Source organism: Dendropsophus ebraccatus, chromosome 7 (assembly GCF_027789765.1).
Source record: "Dendropsophus ebraccatus isolate aDenEbr1 chromosome 7, aDenEbr1.pat, whole genome shotgun sequence".
NCBI lineage: Eukaryota > Metazoa > Chordata > Amphibia > Anura > Hylidae > Dendropsophus > Dendropsophus ebraccatus.
In genome coordinates, this window is record NC_091460.1 from 101,122,594 (window position 1) to 101,144,050 (window position 21,457).

General features: G+C 45.8%; 1 protein-coding gene across 1 annotated transcript in view; it reads left to right on the forward strand.

Annotated features, from left to right (window-relative positions):
* The first annotated feature begins 1,669 nt into the window (after positions 1-1,669).
* The window catches only part of FZR1 (fizzy and cell division cycle 20 related 1), a 51,945-nt gene continuing 32,157 nt past the window's right edge, over positions 1,670-21,457 (forward strand). Inside the window, exon 1 of the mRNA XM_069978003.1 lies at positions 1,670-1,746. The gene's annotated coding sequence lies outside the window, so the exon portion shown is untranslated. The remainder of the gene's footprint in view (positions 1,747-21,457) is intronic.

A 21,457-nucleotide genomic window follows, 5' to 3' on the forward strand; every position in this document is an offset into this window, starting at 1 on the left:
CCATCACCACCATATTGTTGCTGACCAAATCCAGTACACTAAATCACCTCATCCAGTCATATAGAGGTGGCCCCAGCTCTACACAGGCTCTATACACCATATACATTACTGTGCAGTTATATCAGGTGACTCACAGGAGACGTCTTTTCTGATCAGAGTTCTTTCCTTTTCATCATCTTCTCCATCCGTCCTAGGCCGTTATGAGAACTTCTCCGAGCCACGAATCCACAGAATCTGCCAGACAGACATATTAGGCTCCACACTCTAACACCATCTCCATCTCTCTACACACTGCACATCTGTACTGTCCCCTTTACACCCTCATTTAGTGGGTAGCCCTGACTCTATGTGACCTCCTAATAATATATGCCCCCCTCTGTGTATTCCCTCTCCCCCTATGTTGCCCCCCCCAAATAGATGGCCCCCTCTACCCCCTCCCTTATAGATGGCCCCCTCTACCCCCTCCCTTATAGATGGCCCCCTCTACCCCCTCCCTTATAGATGGCCCCCTCTACCCCCTCCCTTATAGATGGTCCCCTCTCCCCCCACCCTCCCTTATAGATGGCCCCCTCTCCCCCCCACCCTCCCTTATAGATGGCCCCCTCTCCCCCCACCCTCCCTTATAGATGGTCCCCTTCCCCCCCTCCCTTATAGATGGTCCCCTTTCCCCCCCTCCCTTATAGATGGTCCCCTTTCCCCCCCTCCCTTATAGATGGTCCCCTTTCCCCCCCTCCCTTATAGATGGTCCCCTTCCCCCCCCCCCACCCTCATAGATGGCTCCTCTTTCCCCCCACCCTCATAGATGGCCCCCTCCTTCCCCCCACCCTCATAGATGGCCCCCCTCTTTCCCCCCACCCTCATAAATGCCCCCCTCTTCCCCCCCACCCTCATAGATGCCCCCCTCCTTTCCCCCCACCCTCATAGATGGCCCCCTCTTTCCCCCCACCCTCATAGATGCCCCCCTCCTTTCCCCCCACCCTCATAGATGGCCCCCTCTTTCCCCCCACCCTCAGATGCCCCCCTCCTTTCCCCCCACCCTCATAGATGGCCCCCTCTTTCCCCCCACCCTCATAGATGCCCCCCTCCTTTCCCCCCACCCGTACAGGCTGATAAAAAAACAAAACTTAACTCACCTGACATCCCGCTCCCACGTTGATCCTCACTCCTTCGATCTGTCCCCGGCTGCTGCGCGGCTGCTGCGCGGCTGCCGCGTCTTATCCCCGGCAGCGCGCGCATCCCAGAACTCCCTGCGCGCCGGAAACCGGAAGTCAGGGCCCAAGGCGCGCAGGGAGTTCTGGGATGCGCGCGCTGCCGGGGGTAAGACGCGACACCCCCGGCAGCCGCGCAGCAGCCGTAGGAAAGACTGAGCCAGACTTGTGACCGCAAGCAAAAAAATGCTTGCGGTCACAAGAGTGACTGATCGGGGGGCCCTGCGGGCCCCCCTTGCTGCGGGCCCGGTCGCGGCGGCGACCCCCGCGACCACGGTGGCTACGCCACTGGACTCCCCTCCTCCAGGCTGGGCTGTCCTGCTCTGTGGTGTTTTGGTCCATAAGATTGCTGACTGGGGGGCGGGGCCTGGTCACATGCTTCTCCATGTGTCCACCACACAGCCTGTATATGTCTATGGAGAACACAGTGGACAGGGAATGTCACATGCTCCTCCATGTCGGCCATTTTATGGACTGAAACAAAACAGAGCAGGGCAGCCCAGCCTGGTGAAGGAGAGTCTGATTTCAGCTCTATGAGGTACAGAGGGAGCTTCTGTCAGTATATACATTGAGTACACTTACTAATACTTTGTACTGACATATATTACTATAAAGTGGCCAACCTCTAAGTTTGATGTTTTAAGTGTTCAATTTCACTGTTGAGCCGATGCCTGAAGGGACTGGGAACCACTGGGCCTAGGGGGTTGCTACCCCTTTTCTGTAAGGTCAGTAGGAGCACTTCCTGTTGCAAATGTGAAGTAATCTGCTTGTAATAAAGCTAGTCACACCACATAAATGAATTAATATTTTAAATTTACAATGTCTACTTTATGTTAGGATCTTTTGGTAAACATTTTACAGTTACTGTTCTAGCCTGTGAGAACAAGGCTGTGTCTGGGCCTCACAGGCATCCAGTTCATGTCATAATCTGGCCACCAGCTGCCACAGCGACTGTTGGAGTCCCCCTTCACCTGTCAACCCTGTAAGTGCTGCGGTCACTACTGACCGCAGCCTCTACAAATTTACACAGACAACCAGCAGCATGGCTTTGACCTCCAGCTCCCAACAACCAACGAGTTGCCTCTGCTTCTGAGTCCACCCATTTGCCAGGGTGTACATATACATCTTGGAGTGTAGAGGTTAAATAACCCATCAACTTGATCCTGGATTTTCTGGATAAAATACAGGAAAGCATGTGTTCTACTTGCCACAGTCTACTTCATCTGAACCATCCAGACAGTCACCAACGCCATCACATTTCCAGCTTTTAGAAATACATTTTCCATCGTCACATTGCCAAGCGTCTTTATAACCACGACATGGTAGATCTGTAAAAAGAAAACTCTTCAGTCAATAAGAAATGTTAAAAAGTAAACATTTCAGTAAGAATTTCTGCTTCAGAACATATTTAACCCCTTGGTGACATCTGCAGATGTGTACAGCAAATGCGCGCTGCTGTAGTATTAAATGTATCATTATGGTGTCGGGAGCTCAGAACAAGTTAACCTTCCAGCTACTGTACTGACACAGCCATGTGGCTATGACGCTACTGTAGTGGGAGTATTTGAGCAGGTTCTGAGTTCCCAGCACCATAATGATCATCATGCCGGGAGTTCCTGATGCCGGCCTGCAGCATCACGCTCCGCAGCATCTGTCATCTACAGAGTATGTGAATGCCCCCTTACAGCCCTAGAGATTTAATTTACAATTTATTTATATTACACCAACATGTTCTGCAGGGCTGCAAAGACATTGTCATCATTCACTGTCTCTTCTGAAGTTCACAGTTCAAAGACCTACTGACTGCTGGGTAAATTTTGAATTTAGAGTGTGGAAAGACACCAGTGTACCTGGGGGGGTATATACACAAAATGCTATGCAAATGTTGTCCGGCCATGTCATATTGGGACTCTCTTTACTTGTAATGCAGGGTTTCAGTGTAGAGATAAGCGAATTTGCTGAAGGTTCTGGTTCACCTATTGCTGTATCTAAGCTTTCCAGGCAGTCTTTGGGCTGTATCAGTCTTCAGGCAGCAGGACTCAAATGCTGATCTGCATTTGTGCAAATTCAAACTTTCATCAAGTTCATTCATTTATGTTGTATCATGGCTTTGATCCTTCAATTGTCAATAAACTAAGGCTACACACACACACACACACACACACACACCAAACCAGGGTAGGGTCGACTGTATTGACCATTCAGCATCATCAGCTGCTCAGCCACTATTGACTGAGCATAACTGAGCAGCTGATGACGCGGCAGAGGGGGGGGGGGGTCGGCATGAGGAACGGCTGGAGCGGTTCGGCCGGCCTCCCGAAGATGTCATCATTGTCCCAAAACGGCAGCCAGTGAGTATAATGCACCACACTTCCGGGGTGGGGGAAAACATGGGGAAGGGGGCCATTCACTTACATAACACACAATACAAAGTTGTATAACTTTGTAATGTGAATAAGTGTTTAGCGCCACACTACCCCTTTAATTGTAGCTGTCAGCTGCCAAGTGTGGAGTGATCTTTGTTGACAGAGCAAAAATAATAAGAATAAAAATAAGAATAAGAATAATAATTGCCACCATGATGTACAGATAGAGTAAAAATGTATGTTGCCCATTTCAAACAATCACAGCATAGCTTTCATTGTTGCATTAGACGTGAAAGCTGTGATTGGTTGCCATGAGTGGCAGATTTACTGTTATGGTGCCTTCACGCGTACCAAATCCAATGCAATACGGATTTCTGTTGTGCGTGTCGGGCCCAGCTTTCCTGGCATACCAAGACGCTACGATTGTTTTAAATTGGTAAAATCATACAGGCATCTACAACTGGTCAAACACATTCTTATAATATTCAGAGATGTGTGTTGGACATTGGAAGGCCTATTGTTCTTGAGAGATAAGACTGTAGCTAGTATATGTTCAAAGTCCAATTCTTGTATCAATTTGTATATTCCTTAGGGCCGTATTACATGTAGAGATTTAGAGGAGGAAGCGAGCGCCAACCTGTCAGGTCAGCGCTCTTCTCCCGCTCACTGTCTGCGCTATTACATGCACAGTCCTCGAGCGGGGAGAAGTGAGAGCTGCGGCCAGGACAATCTTTAGATCACCCGTATGGCTTATTGAAGAGAGCGGTGGTCTGCTGCTGTCACTCCTATTACACAGAGCGACAGGCAGCAGACAGTCACTATCATGATCAGGATTATGATTATTATTTTAAGACCATGATCAGCTGATCGTGGTCTTCTCATAGGCGCTATGACACCAAACGATTATCAGCTGGAACTACGAGAGTACGGCCGATAGTAGTTTGGTGTAATAAGGCCCTTACACAGGAGTTGTTCACACGTATTTAGAGAAAACAACAACATTTACAATAGCTGTACTCAGAGGGTCCATTGTGCTAAATACGCTGAGTGTCTGTCTTCTCTACGCATGCTCAGTAATATTGTATAGCGTCAGATTCTGCAGCAGTTGTCCAGCACTGGACATCTGATAAAACCTTCTATTACCCCATGTGTTTTTGTAATAAACAGACCCGTTGTGTGGTCCTATCAGTCTGGCAGAATGTGGTTGTCATCCAAGTGTCCTCACTGTGTGAACTCTTTCTTCGCCATATACCAGCTTCCAAAAACAAATGCAGATAATCAGCTCTTACCACACTGCTCATCAGTACCATCAGGGCAATCCCTTTCTCCATTGCACAGCCAGGAAAATGGAATGCACTTATCCTTACACACAGACTGCTGCAGAACACTGCACTCCAAAGGATCTGGAAAACATTACAAAAAAGTTAATAGTTCAAAAGGCACCAGTTTCATGCTGCGCAAACCACAAAAAGTGTTTGATTACAGTCTATAAAAGGGGGTAAAGCCAGCAGGGACCACCCCATGACTATGCCTCAAGGGAGATCAATTTCTCCCATAAACCATTTGTAGACTACAACACAATGGTGGTCAAAATAAGGAGATCCATTTAATCTTTATACCTGACCAACATCATATTTTCACTAGAAAGGGCCCTACTCTCATCCCTTGGGATCTGATGCATTACTTTGTTGTCTTGGGATTCAGAAGGTCTCGGATATTTCTTTTAAAGAAGAGGATAACTCATCCAGTAGGGGGTACATCAGTACTCCAAGGAGGAGGGAAAGTACTCCCTGAAGTACTCCGTTCACTCATTTTCATGCCATACCTTGCCCTTGTACTGGCGGAATTGATACCTCCCTTTGAAGCTACTCAAATGAGATTTTGAACAGGCTATGTGGGGTCATCTGCATATTCCAGAAGTTAAACAGCTTCAAAGCATACACTGCTGCAAACAAATGGAATGGTGCGCTTAAACCCTGGTGACCACATGTAAGACAGCGGCTGTGTCACTCAGGGAATAAAGGGGGTATTTCCACCTTATAAACTAGTGGCATATCACTAGCTACTGTTACATGAGCCAGGAGCACAGCTGTGTAAGGCTGAAGTTTCACAGTTTCTGTACGTTTAACTATAACTTGCCGAAAAACTTGGTCAACATTTTGGTGTACATTAAAAACAAATGCAGTTTGACCCTTTTATATAATGTAAGTTATATAATGCACATTAAACAGACAGAAAAATGCTGTGTAAACCAAAAAGCAGTTAAAGGTTGGACCACTAACAATTAAAGTGGCACCATACCCTAGATCAGTGTTTCTCAACTCCAGTTCTCAGGTACCCACAACATGTCATTATTTGAGCATTAAGGATCTAATTTTATGGTACGTTTACACAGACTTATCTGGCAGACTTTTGAAGGCAAAGCCAGGAACAGACTATAAACAGAACAGGTCATAAAGGAAAGATTGAGATCTCCTCAAATCCATTCCTTGCTGTGGCTTCCAAAATCTGTCAGATAAATCTCTGTGTGTAAACGCACCATTAGTCAGTGCATCAGGTGTTCTTTGTATGAGATATTCTAAAATCAAGTCGAGAGTACTTGAGAACTGGAGGAAAAACACTGCCTTAAAGGGGTAGTCCACCCAAAAAAAATTTCTTTCAAATCAACTGGTGCCATAAAGTGCCAGAGATTTGTAATTCACTTCTATTAAAAAATCTTAAGTCTTCCAGTACTTATTAGCTGCTGTATGTCCAGCAGGAAGTGGTGTTTTCTTTCCTGTCTGACCCAGTGCTCTCTGTTGCCTCCTCTGTCCATGTCAGGAACTGTCCAAAGCAGGAGCAAATCCCCATAGAAAACCCCTCCTGGTCTCCAGACTGGAAATAATACAACTTCCTGTTGGGCATACAGCAGCTAATAAGTACTGGAAGGCTTGAGATTTTTTAATAGAAGTAAATTACAAATCTCTGTCACTTCATGGCAGCAGTTGATTTGAAAGAAAACATTTTTGGGTGGACTACCCCTTTAAGGGTATATTCACACGGACGGGCTCGCAGCGAGATTTTCGCTGCGAGCCCAGCAGGTCCTGGCAGTTCCCATACACTACATACTTGCTGCGGTCTAAACGACCGCAGCGAGTATGTAATTATACCGCCCTTAACCCCTTCTGCTCCCGCCCGGCTCCCCCGCTGTAAGCATACATTACCTGTCCTTGCTGCACGGGTCCGGCGTCCTGCTCTCCCGCCCGGCCAATAAGTGGCTGCGGCTGGGCAACACACTGATTGGCCGGACAGAAGAGCAGGACGCCGGACCCATGCAGCAAGGACAGGTAAAGTATGCTTACAGCGGGGGAGCAGAAGGGGTTAAGGGCGGTATAATTACATACTCGCTGCGGTCGTTTAGACCGCAGCAAGTATGTAGTGTATGGGAACTGCCAGGACCTGCCGGGCTCGCAGCGAGAATCTCGCTGCGAGCCCGCCCGTGTGAATATACCCTAAAGCCACGTTCACACACACTATTTTTGCAATAAACGGTTGCTGTTGCAGGTTGCAACAACTACTGTTTATTGACAGTGTGCGATGACATTAAAGTGTGTGGAACAACGCCCATAGTGTTTATACACTACGGCCGTCTTTTTCGGCCATCTGAACGACCGCTGCGTGTATGTAAATCTGACGGCCGCTTAACCCCTTCTGATGCCGGCCGCCTCCCGCTCCGCATACATACCTCCGCGCTCCACGGGGTCCCCGCGTCCTGCTCTCCCGCCCGGCCAATAAGTGGCTGCGGCAGGGCAACACACTGATTGGCCGGGCGCTAGAGCAGGACGCCGGGACCCCGTGGAGCAAGGAGGTATGTATACAGAGCGGAGAGGGAGGCGGCCGGCATCAGAAGCGGCCGGCAGATTTACATACACGCAGCGGTCGTTCATGTGTGTATGTACTGACAGTGATCTGCCAGGACCTAGCCAACTCGCAGCGTTATTAACGCTGCGAGTTGGTAGGTGTGAAGGCACCCTTATGCAGTGATCACCCCATATCAAGGTAAAATGTAAAGTTATTCACCAATTTGACCACAAAGGAAAACACAACGGATTTGCAGCGGATTTCATGCTGCGAGTTTGCAGTGAAATCCGCTGCGAAACCTGGTACTGTGATTTTCAATGGGGTAACATACCTGCAGCGGAATTTTTATTCGCTGGGAGTATGTAGACGCCGGCTTCTCAATGGGGTATGTAACCCCATTGAAGATCAAAGTACCAGGATTCGCAGCGGGTTTCACTGCAAACTTACACCAGTTTTTGGTGCAAGTTGTAATAAATCCAGCAGGCAGCCACAACCCCCTTACACAAAGTCCTGATCACTTTTGTAATAAAGCTAGTGTCAAGACATTTTTGCACATACCAAGGGCTAGCGCAAAAATTAGCAACTTGGATGGCAAAATGTGTGTTCCTGCTTCAATGTGTGTAATCACAGCCTTATTGCACACAGAAGAGTGTGTTCATAGGGAACCATGATTACCATCAAAATGTAATGCTATTACAATGGCTTTCAAAAACCACATCCATTTGCTTACATTCATGGTAATCATTCATGGCAAAAATTAGAGACATCTCGCAAAAACAAAACTTTTACTACTTGTTGACTGCTGCGGGCCATGTACTAAATGGCTGAGTGGCACCTACGGGGACCAGGAGCGTCAGATGCAGCCGGAGTGTGGACCAGGCAAAGCATGTTTCGGGTGGTGGCGGTATTTACATACTCACAGAAGAATAACAATCCTTCTGTGAGTATGGAATCTTATTGAAGTGACAGGGAAGGGTATCTGCAGTGGATTCAGCTGTGAACTCGCAGTGTGAAATCCGCTGCGGATATGGTACGTGTGAACTCACCCTAAATGGGGTTGTCCAGCGAAAATCTTTTTCTTTTAAATCAACTGGTGTCAAAGTTATATAGATTTGTAATTTACGTCCAATAAAAAAAAAGCTCAAGTGTTCCCATACTTATTAGCTACTATATGTCATGCAGGAAAGGTTTTATTTCCAGTCTGAAACACTGCTCTCTGCTGACATCTCTGGCCGAGACAGGAACTGTCTAAAGCAGGAGGGTTTTCTATGGGGATTCATAGAAAACCGAGACAGACTTCCAGACTCTGCCAGAGATGTCAGCAGAGAGCAGTGTATGAGGCTGAAAATAAAACATTTCCTGTCTGACATTTAGCAGCTAATAAGTATGGGAAGACTTGAGTTTAATAGAATTACTAATCTATATAACTTTCTGACACCAGTTGATTTGAAAGAAAAGATTTTCGTTGGACAACCCCTTTAAAGGCTTCTCCTTACTCCTCGCACTAGCTGCGAACTCGCAGTGTGAAACCTGCTGCGGATACGGTACGCGTAAACCCACACTTAAAAGGCTTGTCCTCCTTATCGATAGTGTATGAAAGTCTTTTCCTTTAAGGCTTCGATTAAATAAATGAAATTAATACTGTACTGTGTTTAGGATGTCGCTGTTCCGGGGTTGTGAGCTTCACAGTTCAACCACCATTTAAACCCAATAGTTCTCACTGCTGCTAATATGTAAATCCACAGTTTTACCAGTTACTTACCCGCTGTCAAGTCGTGTAGGGACCCAGTAATGAAAACTAAAGACAGCAGCAAACATATCCATTGCATTGTTTTCCAGATGCTGCTTACACATAGAAAGCGTGCTGAAGTGACATGGAACTAGAGATTCAATAAGGGAAGCCCTGTGTGCTTCACTGTTATTTATCTGATGTCGGCTGCTGACCATTCATCATTAGCACAGGATTTGTCTCACCTGATCGTGGGGAACTCCAGCATCACACAAGGAAACTGGCTGAGGCTGGGTTTATGCAATCAATTTTCTAAATCTAGACTGGGTTCACACTGCATTTTTGCAGTCCTTTTAATGTATCAGTTTAATGAAAGAAACGGATGCAAAAATGGATGCATTTGTGTGCATTTGGATACGTTTCTCCCTTATCGAAGTCGAACGATAATCGTACCTGTAAACGCGGCGAACGATAGATAAATCGTTCATTTTGATCTTTTAACATGTTCTTAAATCGCAAAAAATTCGCCGATCGTTCCGTGTAAACAGTCGTTCACTGATTTTACCTGTGTGAGATAGGCTTAAGCGATCGCAAAATGAATTTTCTGTACGATATATCGTTCCATCTAAATGCTGATCGTTATAAAAAAAAATTGTTACTTTGAAATCGTTAATCGTACGATCGGGCCAATTATCGCTCCGTGTAAACTTAGCATTAGGGTCCATTTACACAGAAAGATTATCTGACAGATTATCTGACAAAGATTCGAAGCCAAAGCCAGGAATGGATTTGAAAAGAGGGGAAATCTCAGGCTTTCCTTTATGACCTGATCTCTGTTTATAGTCTGTTTCTGGCTTTGGCTTTAAAATCTTTCGCAGATAATCTGTCAAATAATCTTTCTGTGTATATGTACCCGTAGGGTCCATTTACACGGAAAGATTATCTGACAGATTATCTGCCAAAGATTTGAAGCCAAAGCCAGAAGCAGACTATAAACAGAGATCTGGTCATAAAGGAAAGCCTAAGATATTTCCTCTTTTCAAATCCATTCCTGGCTTTGGCTTCAAATCTTTGAAAGATAATCTGTCACATAATCTTTCTGTGTAAATGGACCCTTAGCTTCCCTTATAAAAAAAAAAAAAAAGGATCCATTTTTTTTTCCTTTCTTTTTTTTTTAAGCGTACACAAAAAAACGTGGTTGACCACCACCTGTATAGAAGTTTATTGAAGGAAAAAAATGATGCTATCTCTTAAAAGAATCGCCATTGCCGAAGCATGCAATTTTTTTATTGTTTTTAAAGTGTGAACAAACACCAAACACAAAAATAACACCATGTGGGTGTTAGCGTTTCATATTTTGCTATTTATTCTCAACTAACATTTGGTTATAGCTTTAGAGCAAAAAAAAAAAAGGCCATGCATTTTTATTGTGGTTTTTTTTTTCTTTTTCTAAAAATGCCCAGTGTGAATCCAGTCTTTAGGGTCCATTTACACATACAGGCTGGACCACTAAAAAAATCACCATACGCACAGTTTTTGAGACTGTGGTGACCCCCTGCACTGGTATGGTCACTTGTAGGAAATCAGTGGCGTCTCTATTCAATTGTGTTGAGCGCATATCAGGTGGGTGGAAAGGGTTATTACTTGCTTATATGTCATATGGATCTGTGGACCAATGAGAGTATCTTCCAGGGCTGTGGAGTCGGTAAGCCACAGCTCCGACTCCGACTCTTGAATTTTCTCAAGACCGACTCCAACTCCGACTCCTGAATTTTATCAGGACTGACTCCGACTCCTGCTCCTTCATAAACGGCCAGTCATATACCAGGGGAGTTATTTATCACACTGGCTCAGCAGCTTCTCCCTAATGTCCTACATGTTTTCTGAGGGAATAAGGAAACATATAAAGCAGATTCTCCTGTGTGTACAGTGGATGCAGTCAGTCTCCAGCCTCCATGTCCTGAACAACTCAGAACTGGACTAGATGGAGCAGGTGGTCTTTTCCTGCTGACAGTCTTCTATGTTTCTAACTAAATATTCACCATACAAAAAGAAACACTAACAATGCCAGATACCTGTGATATAGAGGTAAGTCATAGAGATATACAGGGGGTCACACATAGTGATATAGGGGTCAAACAGTGATATAGAAGGTCACTGTGGGGGCACGCAATAGCACGCACACACACAGAGCCTGCTGCAGCCATAGCATACACACACACAGCCTGCTGCAGCCTTAGCACACACACAGCTTGCTGCAGCCATAGCGCACACCACACACAGCGCACACCACACACAGCCTGCTGCAGCCATAGCACACACACAGCTTTCTGCAGCCATAGCGCACAACACACACACAGACACACAGCCTGCTGCGGCCATAGCACAAATACACACAGCCTGCTGCAGCCATAGTGTGCAAACACAAACACACAGAGCTTGCTGCAGCCATAGCACACATGCACACAGCCTGCTGCAGCCATAGCACACACACACACAGCCTACTGCAGCCATAGCACACACACACATACACACAGCTGCAGCCATTGAACAAGAAAAACACACAATCTTCTCCCAGAGAGAAAACACCACACTGAGGACAGAGGTTACTGCTATACTACTTACGTCTTCTTCTCCTCCTCCTCTATATTACACAGGATATCTTCATATTACACTGCTTCTCATATACAGTCATCCAGCATCCAGGAAGAGAACAGCACAGATCTCCCCACACACAATGGACTCTTCCTGCTCAGAAACAAACTGCCAAATAGTGACCGACAACTTTTCCATGACCACCCTTATGTAATAGGGCCAGTGTCTTATTGGAATGTTGCTCATAATATATATTCATGAGCAAAACTTGTAAAATTCATTTCAGAATTCAATTCTACATTTTTTTAAGATTTCTTTTAAAGCTGGAGTTGGAGTCAGTACATTTTTTTCCGACTCCAACTCCGACTCCAGCCAAAGCTAGCTCCAACTCCAACTCTGACTCCAGTCAAAACTAGCTCAGACTCCGACTCCACGACTCCGACTCCACAGCCCTGGTATCTTCTATCCTTTCATCTCTGTCTTTGCTTCTTCTGTATGCACTGGCGTCACAACATCTCGGCCAACCACCATAGAACTGGCGTCACACTCCAACATCTAGCAAGTGACCGGCCGTATAGCGTCCATAACACAGCGGTGGTGCACCACAGATCAAGACAGTGAACCATACTCCGAATTCTCCATCAAAGATGAGGATGAGTACGCGACGGAGGCCGCATTTGTTGATATTGACTGCGTGCCTATCCCGGCGCCACCGCCCAGCTCAAAGACTGCGGCCCAACAGAGTGTCCCACCACGTGTGTTGCTGTTGGTTACACCCTTCGCAAAAGCCTGTACTTTTCTTTATGTAAGTGGTGATGTATTGTAAGTATATGTACTTAGTTGCTGCACAGCTGAAGTATAGAAAGGGTTATCGCTTGCTTATATGTCACATGGATCTGTGGACCAATGAGAGTATCTTCTTCTATCCTAACATCTCTGTCTTTAACCCCTAGATGACCTAGGACGTACCGATACGTCCTAGAAGTCTGTGCTCAGACGACCCTGGACGTACCGGTATGTCCTGAGCTATGAAGTGCGCAATCAGCAGCCAGGACCTCACCGTTAATTACACGCTGCAGCATGACATTAACTCCTTAAACGCTGCGTGGCCGCGGCGTTTAAGTGTAAGTGACAGGGGGAGTCCCTTGTCACTTACCGATCGGGACCCCCCCAGTGTGACTGTGGGGGTCCCGATCGTTAAAACGGACCGCCGGAGGTCTTTCACCTGCCTCCGTGCGGTCCGATCAGCGATCTGTTCACTGAGCCTGCACAGGCAGGCTCAATGAGCAGAGCGCCGATAACACTGATCAATGCTATGCCTATGGCATAGCAGTGATCAGTGAAGAAAATGAAAGTAATGAATGTACAAGTCCTCCAAAGGGACTTAAAATGTATAAAAATCACCAATACACTGCCCCAAAACCCCTCCCCCAATAAAAGTTTAAATCACCCCCCTTTCCCATTATATAAATAAAACATATAAAAATAAATAAATAAATATTTAATATACCGTAGCGTGCGTAACTGTCCGATCTATTAAAAAATAACAAGCGTCATTGCGAACGGTAAACGGCGTAGACGAAAAGAGCTAAAAAAGTGCGCGGATCACCAATTTTATGTTACATTACAGATAAAAAAATTTATAAAAAGTGATCAAAACGTCCGATCTTCACAAATATGTTATTAATAAAAACTAGAGATCATGGCAGAAAAAATTACACCTGATACAGCCCAATAGGTGAAAAAATAAAACTGTTATAAGCGTCACAATAGGCCCATTTTTTTAATAATTAATTGCCAAAAAAAAGGATTTCATTAAAAAAATATACATAACATTAGAGAATCTGTGTAAACCTGCATATGGTTGTGTTCGGACTGACCTATAGAATAATGGTATCATGTTGTTTTTACCATATAGTGCATTACGTAGACACAGGAACCCCCCAAAGGTTACCATATTGCATTCTTTTTTACGATTTCACCTATTTATATCTTCATAAATAATATATTTGGGATTCCGTCATACATGTTATGGTAAAATGAGAGACGCCATTACAAAGTACAACTATTCCTGTAACAAACAAGCCATTACATGGCCTTGTAGATAGAAAACTGAAAGTGCTAGAGTTCTTAGAAGGGGAGGAGGGAAAAACGAAAGCACAAAGATCAAAATTTGCGCGGTCCACTGGGTCATTTTGGGCCTGGTCCTCAAGGGGTTAAAGGGGTTATCCAGCGCTTCAAAAACATGCCCACTTTCCCCCCTACTGTTGTTCAGGTGCAGTTTGCAATTTAGCTTCATTTACTTCAATGGAACTGAGTTTCAAAACCCCACCAAAACTGGAGACAACAGTAGGGGGAAAGTGGCCATGTTTTTGTAGCGCTGGATAACTCCTTTATTTCTTCTGTATGCACTCTTCACCCATACACAGCACATCTTACAGGAGCTGTGGTTAGGAAGTCACATGGGTAGAGGAAGTGTATGTGTGGTGTGTCCCCGGGGTGATGTTACATAGGAGGAGCGGCCGGCCACTTGCCAGATGGTAAAATGTAACTCCACGCCAAAGGGGGTTGGCCAAGATACAGCCGGACCTTGGAGTGGACGCCAGTGCCGGGAAGGCACACCGGGCACGCATGCTTTTAGTTTACAAAGCCGGTTGTACCTTTTTCCCCTGTGGTCAGTGTCCAGCCAGGTTGCTACAGGGTCCCTTGGGTTAGAGTGTCCCGGACTGTCCCAGACTGTCCTGGACTATCGGAACCGCCACCCACAGAAAGGGGAAGTGTCCCAAGGTTAGGTGATGTGCTGTGTCGGTGGGAAGCGAAAGATCACAGAGTCTCTTCAACTTAAAGTGTCACTGTCGTGAATTTTTTTTTTTTTTGCAGAAATCAATAGTCCAGGCAATTTTAAGAAACTTTGTAATTAGGTTTATTAGCCGAAAAATGCATTTTTATCATGAAAAAGCAGTTTGAAGCTCTTCCCCCTGTCTTCCCTATGTTATACATGCCGCAAGGGTTAACTCATAGACAATGAAGTCACTTTTACAAGTAATCAGTTGCTTGACATACCAGGATTTCACCAAGTGCTCCATGGCAAAAAAATTTTCACAGTATGAACACTGATGGCATTTTTTATTTCCCTTAGGAAGCTGTTTTGTGAACCAGTTTTCTCGACCCGTTTCTCTTTACCGATCTGCACTATTTAAAGGGTTAGTGCGGCGGTAAGCAATTATTCACTTAACAACACACATTACAAATTTATACAACTTTGTAATGTATGTTATGTTAGTGAATGGCCCCCTTCCCCGTTTCCCCCCCCCCACCCACGGTAGACCCGGAAGTGTAGTTCTCTATACTTACCTGATCTGTGTCAACCCCCGTCCGCCATCTTGCGACGATTATGTCATCTTCGGGCGGCCGGCCGAACCGCTCCGACTGTCCCTAGTGCCGGCTGCCCTCTGCCGTGTCATCAGCTGCTCAGCCGCGATTGGCTGAGCACAGTTATGCTACCTCTTCCAGTTGCTCCGTTCTATTCCCAATATGGTGGATGTTCGTTCTAATCTCCACCAGGCCTTGCAGGATTGGGCCTAGCGCCGCTTGGAGAGAGTTCTGTATGGCTTGTTGGCCTGTTCTTTTCAGAAAAAGCTTTAGTAATAGGTACCGTTTATTTTTTTTCTGACATATAATTTGAAAAAATCAGCAATCCTGGTGTTTTTTTTTTAATTGGACAATTCTGCAAGCTACAATATATAATATGTTTATTTATTTATATATATATTTTTTTATGGACAAAGAGGTATATTAACCCCTTAACGACATCGGGCGTACCCATACGCCCCCGTTGCCTGGGCTTTAACGCAAACGGGCGTATGGGTACGCCCGATGTTTCCCCGATCGCTGCGTGTTCACACACAGCGGTCGGGGAAGATGGCCTGCTATAAATCATAGCAGGCCATCTTAGCTTCACGGCACGGGGGGTGGTTAACACCCCCCGTGCTTACGATCGCCGCTATAGGCTGATCAATTCAGATCAGCCAATAGCGGCGATCGGAACCTTTCCGGGTCATCGGTGACCCGATGACCCGGAAAAAAATGGCGGTCGGTGCTATGGCGTGAAATGGCGTTCACGGCGATCGGGCCGGTGGCACGGCGATCAGAGTCCCACAATATAGTAAATACCTGCCCTGGACCCCTCAGCTAGGTAGCCGAGGGGTCTAGAGCAGGTATTTGTACATTACTCACCTGTCCCGGGCTCCTGATCGGCGTCTTCCGAGTTCGCGGCATCCTCGTCTTCGTTCGGGTCTTCGGCTTCCTCCGTGACGTCACGTTCGGCTTCTCTTGGCTATTTTCGGCTCCAGCGTCGGCTTCTTCCGTATTTTGCGCTCTACTGCCCTCTAGCGGCTGATATGTGTAATACACTTATCAGCAGCTACAGGGATGTTCAGAATGTAGAAAAAGTTTTGTTTTGTTTTTTTCAAATTTTTTTTTTTTATATTTTCCGCACCCTATCGCCGCTGAGTGTTGATCAGCATCGCACGAAAGTGCGCTGCTAATCAGCAACTCCTCCTTTTTGGCGTAGGGTGTTTTTTTTCTATATTCTACTGCCACAGTCTGCTAATAAGTGCCGCACATAAGTGCGGCATTTATCAGCAACTCTTTTGTTGGCGTAGGTTTTTTTTTATACTTACTGTAAAAAAACACGTAAAAAACACTACATTACACCACACTACATTGAATAAAGTTTGACACTACACCACTATATACCCCATATACTAATCCCCGTATAAAGATGACCCCCAGGGTGTTTTCGGCGTCAGAGGGATACGTTATTATTACCTCCGACACCGAAACAGCCAGTGAGGATGAATGGGGGGGATCCTTCTTTCCTCCATTCATCCTCATCATCCTGTGACGTGTCTGGGGGGTAGCGTAGCGTACGCTGCCCCCCAGACACGTCTTTTCCGCCAGTACCGTCCCAATAAGAGATCACGGTATGGTGTGAAATTCTACACACTCTGTGAGCGTACCTCTGGGTACTCTTACAGATTTTCTGGTACGTGCACACTGCGGAATGGCGAAGGATAACCCTTTGTGCATTCCGCAGCTGGCACCCACCGGCGGACTGATGCGGGCGCATGTCTCTACCCGTGTCATAGACTCCATTCTATGCACGGGCGGAATCCGTCGTCCATCCAAAGAATGAACACGTTGGACGGAGAGCGGAATCCGCCCGTGCATAGAATGGAGTCTATGACACGTGTGGAGACGGCGGCCTGCATCACTCCGCCGGTGGGTGCCAACTGCGGAATGCACGAAGGGTTATCTGTCGCGATTCCGCAGTGTGCACGTACCCTTGGAGTGTATGTAGGAAGGGACACCCGAATCCAGCCCCCAGATGCCCCCTCCCCCCCCATCCTCGGAGTTAGTGGGAAGATCGTCCGGGAACTGATCTTCCCACTGCTGGATAAAGGTCACCACCACCTGTACGGGGATAACTTTTATACCAGCACCCCCCTCCTCTGGTCACTCGCTGCCCTGTAGCTTGCGGCACGATCCGAAAATATCAGAAGCAGTAATAGCGCCCTAATATTTAGCAGCCATGGAGCGGACCCAGCGCTTCTGGATATGAAGGACCCCGTATCGCACCAGGGCAACATTTTCCAGGTGACGTCCCCCACGCTGGAGAACAGGAGACCCCAGAAGAAGTGCAGAGTGTGGTGTAACAGGGGGATCAGGAAGGACACCATTTTCCCGTGTGACACCTGTCCTGATCCCCCCGGCCTCTGCATACTGGATCGCTCCAAGGCGCACCACACGTCACTGGGGTTCTACATTATCTAAATTCTGTCCCTTATTCCTATTTCAGGGGTCACGTTGATCCAGGGATTATTCTGATCGCCATTATGGAGTCAGGAAGGAATTTTTCCCCTGTGATGAGGCTACTGTCGTCTGCCTCACGAGGGGTTTTTGCCTTCCTCTGGATCAACACAGGTTGAATTTGATGGACACCTGTCATTTCCAACCTTATAAACTAATAATTGGCCTAATACCCCCAAATAAATTAGAATTGTCCCTTTTCTCCAGCTAAGTAGGTATGGCCGCCATTCCCATTAGAGGAGGCCATGATGCAATTACAAAGCCTCTGTGCGGCCAGGACAGTAGAAACCCCCCACAAGTGACCCCATTCTGGAAACTACACCCCATAAGGAATCTAAGAAGGGGGGCAGCGGGGATATGGCCCCCTGGTGACGGCCACATTTGGGACGTGAAAATGAAAAAAATTGTATTTTTTATTTTCTCGGCACATGTTCTACGTAAGTGCCCGTCACCAGTGGGGTCCATATCACTGCACCCCTTGTTAGATTCCTTATGGGGTGTAGTTTCCAGAATGGGGTCACTTGTCGGGGGTTTCTACTGTCCTGGCAGCACAGGAGCTTTGTAATTGCGACATGGCCTCCATCCTCCATTCCAGCCTCTAAATGGCGCTCTGTCCCTTTGGTGACTTGCCCTGTGCCCATATGGCACATTATGCCCACATGTGGGGTATTTTCGTACTCAGGGGACACTACCCTACACGTTTTGTGTTCATTTTCTTTTTTAACCCCTTGTGGAAATGGAAAAAAATCAAGGCTAGACCAACATTTAGTGTAATTTTTGTAAAATTTTTACTCTAAATTATTAATCTTGTCATGTTTTTTCATTTTCACAAGGGGTTAAAAGATAAAAAAAAACATTTAATGTGTAGAGCAATTTCCCCTGAGTATGGAAATACCCCACATGTGGACATAAAGCGCCATGCGGGTGCAGGGTAAGCCTCTGAAGGGAAGAAGCGCCATTTGGTTTTTGAAGGCTGGATTTGGATGGAATGGATTTCGAGGGGCCATGTTGCATTCAAAAGGCCCCTGTGTTGCCAAGACAGTTGAAACCCCCCACAAGTGACCCCATTATGGAAACTGCACCCCTCAAGGAATGTAACAAGGGGTGTAGTGAGCATATGGACCCCACTGGTGACGGACACAAATGTGGAACAATGTGGCGTGAAAATGAAATATTACATTTTTTACACTATAATGTTGGTTTAGCCTTGAATATATCATTTTCACAAGGGGTTAAAAGAGGAGAAAAAAAACAAAATGTGTAGCGCAATTTCCCCCGAGTCCGTAAATACCCCACATGTGGACATAAAGCACCATGCGGGTGCAGGGTAAGCCTCCGAAGGGAAGGAGCACCATTTCGTTTTTGAAGGCTGGATTTGGATGGAATGGATTTTGAGGGGCCATGTTGCATTCAAAAGGCCTCTGTGTTGCCAAGACAGTTGAAACCCCCCACAAGTGACCCCATTATGGAAACTACACCCCTCAGGGAATGTAACAAGGGGTGTAGTGAGCATATGGACCCCACTGGTGACTGGCACAAATGTGGAACAATGTGGCGTGAAAATGAAATATTACATTTTTTACACTATAATGTTGGTTTAGCCTTGAATTTATCATTTTCACAAGGGGTTAAAAGAGAAAAAAACACACAATATGTGTAGAGCAATTTCCCCCGAGTCCGTAAATACCCCACATGTGGACATAAAGCCCCATGTGGGCGCAGGGCAAGCCTCCAAAGGGAAGGAGCGCCATTTGGATTTTGGAGGTTGGATTTGGCTAGAATGGATGATGAACGCCATGTCGCATTTACAGAGCCCTCGTGCTGCCAAAACACTGAAAGCCCCCCACAAGTGACCCCATTCTGGAAACTGCACCCCTCAGGGAATCTAACAAGGGGTGCAGTGAGGATATGGACCCCTTGATGACGGGCACATTTGTGCCATGAAAGTGAAAAAATGAAATTTTTCCCTTTCACGTCACATTGTTCCACATTTGTGCCCGTCACCAGTGGGGTCCATATGCTCACTGCACCCCTTGTTAGATTCCTTGAGGGGTTTAGTTTCCAGAATGGAATCACTTGTGGGGGGTTTCCAGTGTCTTGGCAGCACGAGGGCTCTGTAAATGCGACATGGCGCTTGAAATCCTTTTCAGTGAAATTCAGCTTCCAAAAGCCAATTGGCGCTCCTTCCCTTTGGAGGCTCGTCCTGCGCCCCCTTGGCACTCTATCGCCACATGTGGGGTATTTCTGTACTCGGGAGAAACTGCGCTACACATTTTTTGTCTTTTTTTGCCTCTTATCCCTTTAAGAAAATGAAAAATTGAAGGCTAGAACAACGTTTTAGTGTAAAAAATAAATTTTTCTTTTTTCACGCCATATTGTTGGGAAAATCTGTGAAGCACCTGTGGGGTCCAGATGCTCACCGCACCCCTTGTTACATTCCTTGAGGGGTGTAGTTTTCTAAATGGTGTCCCTTTAGGGGTGTTTTTTAGGTTTTGACACCCCAGAGCCTCTGCCAACCTGAAGTGGTACAGTCAAAAATGACCAAATATAACGGAGGCGTTGAAATTCACTAGGCCCTCCCTTATATCTGAGGCTTGTGGTTGCGTCAAATAGCGCAATAGGGCCACATATGGGGTATTTCTATAAACTGCAGAAACGGGGCAATAATTATTGGGGTGCATTTCTCTGGTAATAGGTTTATAATTATGATAAATATTGGATTACAATAAAATCTCTGCACAGAAAATTAAAATTTTCTAATTCCTTACACACTTAGCTTTTATTTCTGTGACTCCCCTAAAGGGTTAAAACACTTTCTGGATGTGCTTTTGCAGAGTTTGGGGGGTGCAGTTTCTGAAATGGGGTGCTTTGTGGGGCTTTCTAACATACAGGCCCCTCAAATACACTTTAAACCTGAACAGGTCCCTAAAAATATCTGATTTTGAAATTTTACTGAAAATTTGGAAATTTGCTGCTAATGTTTTAAGCTTCCTATCGTCTAAAAAAAATGAAAGATAGTTTAATAAATGCCGCCAACATAAAGTAGACATGTTGCTAATGCTATTTAATATATAATTTATGTGGTATAACCACTTTCTGTATACGCAAAAAAGTTTCAAAGTTGGAAAAATGCAGTTTTTCACATTTTTTCACATTATTTGGGTTTTTTTCATAAAGATTTGTTATGAGTATCGACTCCAATTTACCAGAAATGTAAAGTACAATATGTCCCGAGAAAACAATCTCAGAATCAGCCGGATAGGTAAAAGCATCCCGAAGGTATTAATGACTAAAGTGACACTGGTCATATTTATAAAATTTGTCTCTGTCATTAAGGCCATTTTAGGCTCTGTCCTTAAGGGGTTAAACTTTTATTGGGAGGGGGGTTTATAAGGGGTTTTTTAATACTTTAAAAAACTTTTACAGCAATGCATAGATCAGTGTTATCAGCGATCTATGCATACAGCCTTCCTGAGAGCAGACTCTATGCATAGATCCCCCATCCGACAGGGTGGGGGTAAGTGTATTACACCCGTTCGTTGGTACAAGCGATCGGGACCACCACTCAGTGACAGGAGCTTGTCCTGTCACTAAGTTCCTTAAATGCCACGATCGCTATAGATCGCAGTGTTTAAGGGGTTAATGAGAGGCATCTGCGGGATCACAGCTGCCTCTCATAATCCTCAGCTCCCGCGACACTGATGTGTGCGGGGCCGCTCTCACTGCAGCGGTCCTGCAGACATCACACCCCTCACACGTCAGGAATGTATATATACATTCCTACTGCACGGGGTATGTGCAGTAGGAAGGTATATATACAGATTGCTAACGTGAAGAGGTTAAGGACC